Source organism: Impatiens glandulifera, chromosome 1 (genome assembly GCF_907164915.1).
Source record: "Impatiens glandulifera chromosome 1, dImpGla2.1, whole genome shotgun sequence".
Lineage (NCBI taxonomy): Eukaryota > Viridiplantae > Streptophyta > Magnoliopsida > Ericales > Balsaminaceae > Impatiens > Impatiens glandulifera.
In genome coordinates, this window is record NC_061862.1 from 110,415,363 (window position 1) to 110,426,631 (window position 11,269).

Below are 11,269 nucleotides of genomic sequence, written 5' to 3' on the forward strand. Positions count from 1 at the left end.
GATGTCTACGGTCGTTAAAATATTTCTTAGTTCTGGGTGACGAGGTTTGAGAAGAAGAGAGAAGAAGACAATGGTCTTTTATTCTTCTTGAAGGCGCCAATGGGTGCAGCCGTGCTTGTGACGAAAAGTCGTCATGTAAGCAGCGATACCAGAATGAAGAAGATGAGGTATATTCTTTTGACTTATTTTAATTTGGGACATATGGTCTATTAAAATATAAAAAAGGAAAAAATATATATCTCAATATATATTCCATATATATCTCCATATATATTCCATATATATCTCTATATACATTCCATATAAATAGATATTATATTATGATATAATATAATATATATAGAGAAGCCAAGAATCTTTGAAGCGGTCAACAACTAAGACTTTTTCAGCTAAGACTTTTTATAAAATAGGTTTAAAACCTATTTGTTCCAATTTTCACAAGTAAAGCCTTGTTTGATTTTAATCAAACTCTCAAAGCTTTGTGTGCTTTGATCTTGGATTTGTATTGAGGCTTGTTTGACTTGAATTTCTCAAATATGGAGATTTGTGTTTATCTTCTAAGAGATTTGAAAATTGGAGTTGAAAAAGAAGGTGGAGTGCTTATTCGATGTTGCAGATTGTGGAAGACAGTTGATGCAACATGTAAAAGGGTTTTCTGATTAAAGCAGGTGGCTTTAATGTTTGTTTGCAAGAGTGTATTTTTGATATGTGTGTTTAAGGGCCGGATTTGGATTTGCATCAAACCTTATGAGTAGGTTTTGATTGGCAATCCCGGTAAGTGTTGGTGCAAAGTTGTCAAGTGGGTGTTGATGCCTCAAGGGTTCTACCAAGATTGATAATTTCTAAGGTATGAGTTGAGGGTGCACTAATCATATATATGGTTTGTTAGATTTTTTCTATGCAGGATTTTGCTAGAAGAATGTGGAGAACAAACGATACATCTTCATGCTTATTAAAAAATTAGTTGGAGGTTTTATTATAACCGATTGTTGTCTTGGCATACATGGGTGACATTATTTCACTATGGCGAGGGCTTTGACTTGAAGAAATTCTCGGCTGAAATAAGTTTGGAGAGATTTTTCTTTGGAAACCGGTTATTGAAGAAGTCAAATTAAAGGAGGGGTAGAGAGAAAATCTAGTAGTAGATTTTCGCCTACAGCCGCACAGGGTTCATCAAACTGACGATGAGAGATTCAAACAGAGTCCGATTGCGCTGAGATTTTGTCGAGAGGGTTGGTAACTCATTCCTCTACATTTTCAACGGTCGATTCAAGGTTTGGACGTCTCGAAGTTTGTTTTTCTGTGGCTTAAAGTGTCTGCCTAATTTTAATTTTATTTGACTTATTTGGGACCAAAAAGTTTGTATCTTTTTGGTTATGACCTTATCTTATTGGAAGAGCTAATCAAGATAAAGACTGTGGTGAGATTATGTGCTTTTACACTTGACAAAAACATGATCGAGTATGGAAAGTTGTTATTTATATGGTGTTTACCGATGATAACATTGTCGACATGTTAGCAGGGCAATCCTTTAGGCCAAATTGCAAGATTACATTGAGTTGGCGGGTGATTAAGGATTGAAACAATTTCAGTTAACACATATTATCAATGAAAGACCAGGAAGAGGAAGACTAGTGAAAGACACTTATAAGTTGAGGTGGAGACATCTTGAAAGCAACTCTCAAACGACCGAGAAGAAATCATTGCATTATCTTCTAATGTGAGAAGATAAATAAAAACCTTGAGTGAGATTCCTAGTCATGAAAAAGGGGCTAGATGGGAGACTCGGTTAATTCGAAGGTGATGATTTTGTTACTTCTTTTGTTCTATCTTAATTGTCTATACATTGTGGATCATATATTAGATGAATGAGATGATTGAGACTTTGAATAGGGATTCCTAGTCATGAAAAAGGGGCTAGATGAGAGGTTCGATCAATTCAAATGGAAGGATATTCGATTTCTTTCAAAGAAACTATAGATGATCATTTGAAGCATTGGTGAAAACAATTGAAGAGAGATAGTGAATCTTGAAATAATATTCTTGGATTGCTAGGCATTTTTTGGATTCAAGAAACTAGCAGATTGCAAGCTAATTTGGTCAAGGAGAAGTATGAGGTTCAAGTTGATTGAGTATGCAACGTTTAAGGCAAGATGGGTGACAAATACTTTGTCAGATCTTGAGCTAAAGAAAAGTGATGTCGTGATAGCCTAATTTATTTGTTATGAAGTAGACGATAAAGTTTCGTCTTGGGTCTTCTCGTTTTTTGATCGATATCTTATTTTGAGGAAGTAGACGATGGAAGTTCGTTTTGGGTGTCCTCAGTTTTCGATAGATATCTAATTTTGAAAAAGTAGACGATGAAAGTTCGTCTTGGGTCTATTCGGTATTTTGGTTTCAGTCGATTGTTGGACTTGAAAAATAAGACACTCAGTTTGTGGCAAACAAAGGTAAAGATTATTTTGACATAATAAAGAATTGTTAATTCTAGTTTCCGCATATGTCAACGGGTATGAACAAAGATTGGGAAGAGTTGTTGAATGTCTCTAGTCGCTGAAGTAGCGTAGTTGCCAAATTTACTAGGTGTTATAAACTCTATGATTTTATCTTCTAAGGGCTTTTGAACGGAAGTGGAGGTATAATGATTTATCTCGTGAATGGCTCGAATAGTGAAGATTGATGTGTGGCTCATAATTTTTTGATGGCGCGATATACCTAATGGTGGAGATTGTTATTCTTCTAAGGGCTCTTGAGTGGAGTGGAGGTGAAGATTGATGGGTACGGCTCGTGTATTTCCTAAGTGACGTGAAATTCGTCAAGATGGAGATTTGTAATTTATTCATCACATCTCAATAAGCGCGGTATTCGCCCAAGGTGGAGATTGTTGGGTTTTGGGCTCATATTTAATTAGAGTTTATATATTGTAATTGGGCTTTAAGCCTTTATTGGGCTTAGGAGTAGTAGTTTAGTCTTTTGGCTTTTGATGTACTCCTATAAATAGAGACATTGTAACCTAGGGTTACTTGGACCATTATTCCATGGAATATCAATAGAATGGACGACTCCCCGAGGATGTAGGCATTGTTGGCCGAACCTCGTTATATCTTGTGTTCTTTATTATTCTTTACCACTTTATCTCTATATCTTCTTTTATCGCGTGTTTAGATTAGATTGTTTCTTATATTCTATGTTATAACAATGTTGGTGTTGTTTTTCTCACTACCAATTTAGTTTTTCATGCTAGTACGAAATATATAAAAATTAATTTTTATTTCGTTTGTAAATTTGTGGCTCAAAATCTATATTCATTCGATCCATACGTACACAAAGAACTTGCATCAAATTAATTTGTTTTATTATGTAACAAACTCACAAGTATAAATTCATACATTTATAATTGAAAATAGTATGTAAGAAATATATTATCAATATATAAGCGTATAAATTTCTTCCAAATAGTATGTAAGAAGTATATTATCAATATATAAGCGTATAAATTTCTTCCATATTACTTATCTACTCTAAAATTAGCTCTTCTATCCTTAAAAAAAACTGACCCTAACAAATGATACATTAAGTTTACACAACCAATCATTTGAGTACGTGCATCAAGTACTTAGACGTGCCCTCCATTTTTCATTTAAAATGATCCATACAAGTAAATAGGAATAAGCATATATTGAGTTAACTCAAACTCCATCATAACCCAAATTTAAAATATAAATTTGGATAAAATAATTTGATTTGTATAGAATTTTAGCTTTGTGTAACTACACAAATAAAATAATTTTAATTACATATTTTCACCTCTCACGCGTCATTGCCCTCTCCTTCGACCCCGTTTTCTCTCATCCTCTGCGGCATCTCTAAGCATAATACATCCTCTCTTTCATCTTAATCTTTTTTTTTCTTTTTAAATTTATAAATAAAACATTATTTTCTAATTTTTATATTTAATTTTGAGATAAAATAAATATGATTAAGTCAAAAAATATGTTGGTATAGTAAAAAAAAAATGTATTAAACGAATTGAAAACATGTTAAACATGTAAAATATCTATTAAACAAGGTTAAATGAGTCAAATACTTATTAAACAGTTTAAAAATATGTTAAACAAGTCAATACACGGCTAAAAAACGTGTTAAACAAGACAAAACGAGTCAGATATTTATTAAACGGGTTAAAAACGTATTAATCGAGTCAAAAATGTGTTAAACGAGTCAAAATGTGTTAAGCACTGATCTGTGATTGAGAGATGTTGTGTGAGGAAAAATTAGAAACCTAGAATGGATCCCCCTATCGGCTTTATTACATCCTCTGGGATGCGACCTTAGCGATGGTGGGGAGAGATTCCCACCCAAACCTCGACAAAAAACCTTAGCACACAAAACCTGGTTCCTTTACCCAACCGTTGTTTAGACGTGTCCAAACAACAAGGCTCGACAATTCAACTCAGTACGTGCTTATTTATTATACATGATACATCTATAATAGATATACTGTTAAAAATATGTAATATATGAGTTATATTTATTAGTTAGTTCATAGATAAACTCAACAGTTAAGAAGCTGAAAGGTTTGTGTCTAACGGCTAATTCTTAATTGACTATTAATAGTCTCTTTTGTGTAAATACAAGATAAGAACTTTTCCTACAATAATAACAAGATCTCTCTGCATTCTCTTTTCTACATGGTATCAGAGCACGGTTGATTCGGCTCAATCTAATCTATTGAAAATCTGACCTTAAATCTTCTTTTTTCACCAAGGCCAAGTGGTTCTTTAGATATTTTGTTTTCATCTTTCTTCATCTGATTGAAGAGGAACTAGATCTTCTATTTTCACCAAGCCCCTAGTGGCTCTCTAAATCTTTTGTTTTTCTCTTTCTTCATCGGATTGGAGAGGAACAACAATATAATCTCGCCAGACTCTGATTCTCTTCATCACTGTCTCATTTATTATTCTCATATTATTTTTTCTATTTTCTCTAAGCCCAAGAGGATATCTGAATCTTTTTTTCTCTTTTTCATCGATTTGGAGAGGACCAACAATGGCCACAGGAAATGGTTATAGAGGATTTCTCGCCAATGGAAACGGAAAAGACAGTATAATGAGAAATCGGAATTTAATTGGGTCAAATGAAGAAATGGCTTCTAACGTTTTTAAGGTGGAGAGTTTCTCAGATTGGGCTCTCCCTTCAAACAAGCAGACTCAAGCTGAAGGGAATACTCCAAAGCCTAATCATAATAAAATACATGGTGTGGATCCAGACAACTTAAAACTCTTTCTCCAATTCTCTGAATTCATGAAAACCCGACAAGAAAAGTCCACTAATCAAGTGGACCCAAGTATTTCTGCGCATTCTTCTAATTTCAATTCATTTTCAAACTATTGGATTGTTGATTCCGGCGCCATAGATCACATGACTAAAAATAAAGAATTTTTTGAAAATTTAAATTTGCAAAAACTCAATCAAAATATTAAAGTAGCTAATAATTCTAGTATTCCCATTCATGGAATTGGATCAATTAAACTTATCTCAAAACAGCTTGATAATGTCTTGTATGTTCATGAATTATCACCAAATTTAATCTCGGTTAGTAAAATCCAAAGGACCTTAATTGTTTAGTTATTTTTTCTGACGTTGATGTTGTTTTTCAAGAAAGGTCGACCGGGATCACGATTGGTAGAGGAAGACTTGAAAATAACCTTTACATTATTAAACTTTCTAGTTATGCTTTACAATCCAAGAATAATTCTGATTTTCTATGGCATCGCCGTTTAGGACATCCATCAAAGCATGTGATTAGAACATTATTTCAATCGAAGTTTGATTTTTTAGATTGCGATGTATGTTGATAAGATCGGCTTTATCGATAGAGACGGGGGTTTGGCTAAGGATGAAGGCTTATGAAAAACGGGTTGAAAAAAATCCTGTTAGGGATTTAATTCGCTTTCTATTCTACGCAAACACTTGTTAACACTTGAAACAGATTCAATGAGGAATTGTTTACTTGGGTTTGAAGCACAAGATGAAATATGAAAAGATGACAAAAATGAAAGAACACAACAGTTTGTTTATGGATGTTCGGAGAAACTCTCCTACGTCACCACTTCTTCCAACCACCGGAAGGATTCACTATAATATGATTCGAATCAAATACAGTTTACACACACTTAGCAGACTATTGAACAGAACACTTTCTGTTCAATTACAAGATTCAAGGCGGAATTGTTTACTTGGGTTTGAAGCACAAGATGAAATATGAAAAGATGACAGAAATGAAAGAACACAACAGTTTGTTTATGGATGTTCGGAGAAACTCTCCTACGTGACCCATTCTTCCAACCACCGGAAGGATTCACTATAATATGATTCGAATCAAATACAGTTTACACACACTTAGCACACTATTAAATATAACACTTTCTGTTCAATTACAAGATGAAGAATATCACTCAGCTAAAGGTGTTTTTGATTCTAGCTCTCTCTTGATTCACACACAGTACAATCAGAAAGCAGCTTCACGGTATGAATATTCAAAGGCTTGAATTCTTCAAGATCGGCAAATTCGTAAGGTTAGCAGTTCTTCTTGGTTGAGACAGATTGTCCGTTATCCTTTAATACTGAGTAGGAGCGAACGGTCGAATCTTTTAGAATGATACGTGACACTCTTCCATTGGAAAACCTCCATTGTACACAGCAGATTCTGAACACAAGGATCGTGGTCGTACACCACTGGTAGTGCGCCGAATATTCCATCAGGGATGTACCTGCAAAACAAGTAATGTGAGGAAAATTCTCTTACATGGCATTCATTGGTTGGTTGCATATAGCTGTTGTATTGATCTTCACTAGAAAGTGGAACAGGAGTAGGGTATAGCTATAGCACATGGGTAGGTGAATGCTAGCTTCAAACATACTGATTAAGTTGAGCATTAGACGTATTTCAGTTAGACGGATTGTGAAAATCAGTCTAATGAAATCAAACATCTCCTTCTAATAACTAAGTCTATTAGACCGCCTGGTCTAATAGAATTAGACTACACGTCTAATTACAATAACCATTAGACTGCACGTCTAACTCCACTGAGTTAGACTGCACGTCTAATTCCGGTTCTATCTCAGACTTGTCTTAAGGAGTTAGACTACACGTCTAATTATCCAATAACCATTAGACTATACGTCTAACTCCACTGAGTTAGACTACACGTCTAATTTCGGTTCTACCTCAGACTTGTCTGAAGGAGTTAGACTCACGTCTAACTTTCACTTAATTAGACTACACGTCTAATTATCCAATAACCATTAGACTGTACGTCTAACTCCACTGAGTTAGACTACACGTCTAATTCCGGTTCTACCTCAGACTTGTCTGAAGGAGTTAGACTCACGTCTAACTTTCACAATCTATTAGACTGCACGTCTAACTCCACTGAGTTAGACTGCCCGTCTAATTCTGCACATATTAGACTATCCGTCTAATTGCAAATACATTAGACTACACGTCTAACTCCGATGAGTTAAACTATAAGTCTAATTCCGAATATCTATTAGACCATCCGTCTAATTGCAAGTCTATTAGACTACACGTCTAACTCCGCTGAGTTAGACTGTACGTCTAATTCTGTGTATTCATTAGACTTACGTCTAATTCTTTACATTCATTAGACTACACGTCTAACTCCGATGAGTTAGACTGTACGTATAATTCTATGTATTCATTAGACTACACGTCTAAATCTGATGAGTTAACTGTACGTCTAATTCCGTGCATTCATTAAACTACACGTCTAACTCCGATGATTTAGACTATACGTCTAATTCTATGCATCTAATGCCAAAATCGGTCTAATGATCCTCATTAGAGCCAAGTCTTATGAAATATGATTTCAACACACCTGCATCAAAACTCATAAGTCATTTTATCATCAAAATCTTAATGGTTAAATTATTTCAACACTTAGTCAAAATAATTTGACCCAACATATGTCATTTTGCTAAACAAGCCAGACTTCCGTTTCACAATTCAAATAGTATATCTAAAGCTCCTTTTGAGTTAATTCATTCTGATGTTTGGGGTCCAGCACCTACTATTTCTTATAATAATTTTAAATATTATGATTCATTCATAGATAATTTTTCAAGAGCCACCTGAATTTTTTTGCTACACGATAAATCAGAAGTATTTTTAAAATTTGTAGAGTTCGTTTCTTTTATTGAAAACCAATTTCAAGCTTCAATAAAATTATTTAGAACTGACAATGGTACTGAATATATTAATAAAAAAAATTCATCTTTTCTCAAAATAAAAGGTATAATACATAAAAACTCTTGTGTCCATACCCCGGCCCAGAATGGTACGGCGGAAAGGAAAAATCGTCATCTTCTTGAGGTTACTCGCTCTCTATTATTTCAATCTAATGTTCCAAAAAGATTTTGGTCTGATGCTTTACTTACTGCTACTCATCTCATTAATCGTATTCCTAGCAGCATTCTTAATAATTTGAGTCCTTTAGAAAAATTAAAAAACAAGAAAAGTGACCTTAATAATCTCCGCGTCTTCGGTTGTGTATGTTATGTGCATATAAACCATATTGATAAATTAAGTCCTCAATCAGTTAAAGCTATTTTTCTTGGTTATTCTATTACCCAAAAGGGATATAAATGTTATGATCCTATTTCTAAAAAACTCTATATTTCTCGTAATGTCATTTTTAATGAAGATGAATTTTATTACAAAAATAAGGAGGATAATAATGATGATCTCAATGAGTTTGGTTGGCAAGATCATGTATTTCCCATGGATATGAATTGTTCTTGCAGGAATATATTTTCTGATAGTGATTCAAATACTTCTCAAAATAAAGAAGCAGAAAAAGGGACACCATGTGATATCCCACAAGAAGAAAGTCACAATGATTCGGTCACAAATAATGACTATGAAACTCAAAGTGACATTCCAGACATTACTCATGAGACACTAAGCACACCTTCAGTGGGAGAAGGTAACAATGGATCTATATTCAGAGACATTTTAGAAACAACTACAAGGGATGACAATGTTCGAAGGTCCTCAAGGGTTGTTCAACCATCGAAAAAACTTAAAGATTATCATCTTTATTCGGTAAAGTATTCTATTCAAAAATACTTATCATATGAAAATGTATCTAATGAATATCATGCTTTTATCACATTTGTTAATAAAATAGAGCCAAAAACATTTCAAGAAGCCAAGTCAAGCCCTACTTGGTGTGTTGCCATGCATAACGAATTAGAGACTCTAGAAAAGAATAATACAAGGACACTTGTTCCTCTTCCTAAAGGTAAGAAAGTGGTTGGTTGTAAATGGATATACAAAATCAAATATGATAGTTTAGGAAAAATTGAAAGATATAAAGCCCGACTTTTTGCCAAAGGATACACCCAAACTTATGGATTAGACTATGAGGAAACCTTTGCACCTGTAGCAAAAATGAACACGGTAAGGATATTATTATCTGTTGCTGCAAATCAAAATTGGGATTTACATCAAATGGATGTAAAAAATGCTTTTCTTCAAGGCGATCTACAAGAAGAAGTATATATGTTTATCCCACAAGGATATAAGGAAAATCTTAACTCAAAATCTATTTGTAAGTTGAATAAAGCTATTTATGGACTCAAGCAATCTCCAAGGGCATGGTATTCTAAACTTAGTAACGCCCTTGTTCATCATAACTTTCGAAAAAGCTCTGCTGATTCTTCTCTTTTTATTAAAACTACTGTCAATACTACTACTATTGTACTGGTGTATGTGGATGATATTATAGTAACAGGTAATAACTCAAGTGATATCCTCAAGGTTAAAAAGTATCTGCATGAGCAGTTTGATATTAAAGATCTTGGCACTCTCAAGTATTTCCTTGGGATAGAAATTGCTCTATCTAAGAAAGGTTTGTTTCTTTTTCAAAGAAAATATGTCATGGACTTATTAAAAGAAACTGGTAAGCTTGCTGCAAAACCCGCAAAGACTCCCATTGAAACAACTGTTAAATTAAACACTGAAGAAGGTACACCTCTTTATGACATTAGTATGTATCAAAGACTTGTAGGTAAACTTATCTACCTAACAGTTACTCGTCCCGATATAACCTTTGTAGTTAGCAATGTAAGTCAATTCATGCATGCTCCAAAAACTTCACACCTTTCTGCTGTTTACAGGATTTTACATTATCTTAAAGCTACTCCTGGAGTAGGCATATGGATGAAGCGAAACAATCGCATTGACGTAATTGGTTATACTGATGCTGATTGGGCAGGAAACTTTGATAGAAAGTCCACTACCGGCTTTTGTACATTTGTTGGAGGAAATCTAGTGACGTGGAGAAGTAAGAAGCAAAATACTGTTTCCCGTTCAAGCGCCGAAGATGAATATCGTGCTATGGCGGCTACTACTGGAGAACTCATTTGGATTAAATATATTCTTAAAGACTTGGGAGTTGAGCTCAAGACCATAAAAATGTATTGCGACAATAATGTTGCTAGATATATTGCATCAAATCTAGTATTTCATGAGCGCATCAAGCACATTGAAGTTGATTGTCACTTTGTGCGTGAGAAGGTTCAATCTGGTGAAATTGAAACTCCCTTTGTACCTAGCAAAGATCAACTTGCTGATATTTTCACGAAGGCTCTAGATAAAAGAAACTTTGATAGCATCATCGACAAGTTAGGAGTAATCAATCTCTTTACTCCTGACTTGAGGGGGAGTGTTAAAAATATGTAATATATGAGTTATATTTATTAGTCAGTTCATAGATAAACTCAACAGTTAAGAAGCTGAAAGATTTGTGTCTAACGGCTAATTCTTAATTGACTATTAATAGTCTCTTTTGTGTAAATACAAGATAAGAACTTTTTCTACAATAATAACAAGATCTCTCTGTATTCTCTTTTCTACATATACTAAACATCTAAGCATGTTTGCTTTTATCAAAATCAAATGTGTTAGGATCGACTACAACAATAGAATGGAGGGTTGAATATCGTTGTTGTATTTTTCACTTTTATGCGATTTTAATCCTGTTAGAGATTTAAAATTTGTTTCTATTCTTTGACAAATCGTAGCAAGCTCTTGAACGGTTTCAAGTGCAGAAAGTGTTTGTTAGATTTGAAGCGGTAGATATACGAAGTGAATGATGCAATGAAAGGACAACACAAAATTTTATGGATGTTCAGAGATAATTTTTTTACGTCACCCCTTCTTCTGTTTTTAGAAGGATTTCAC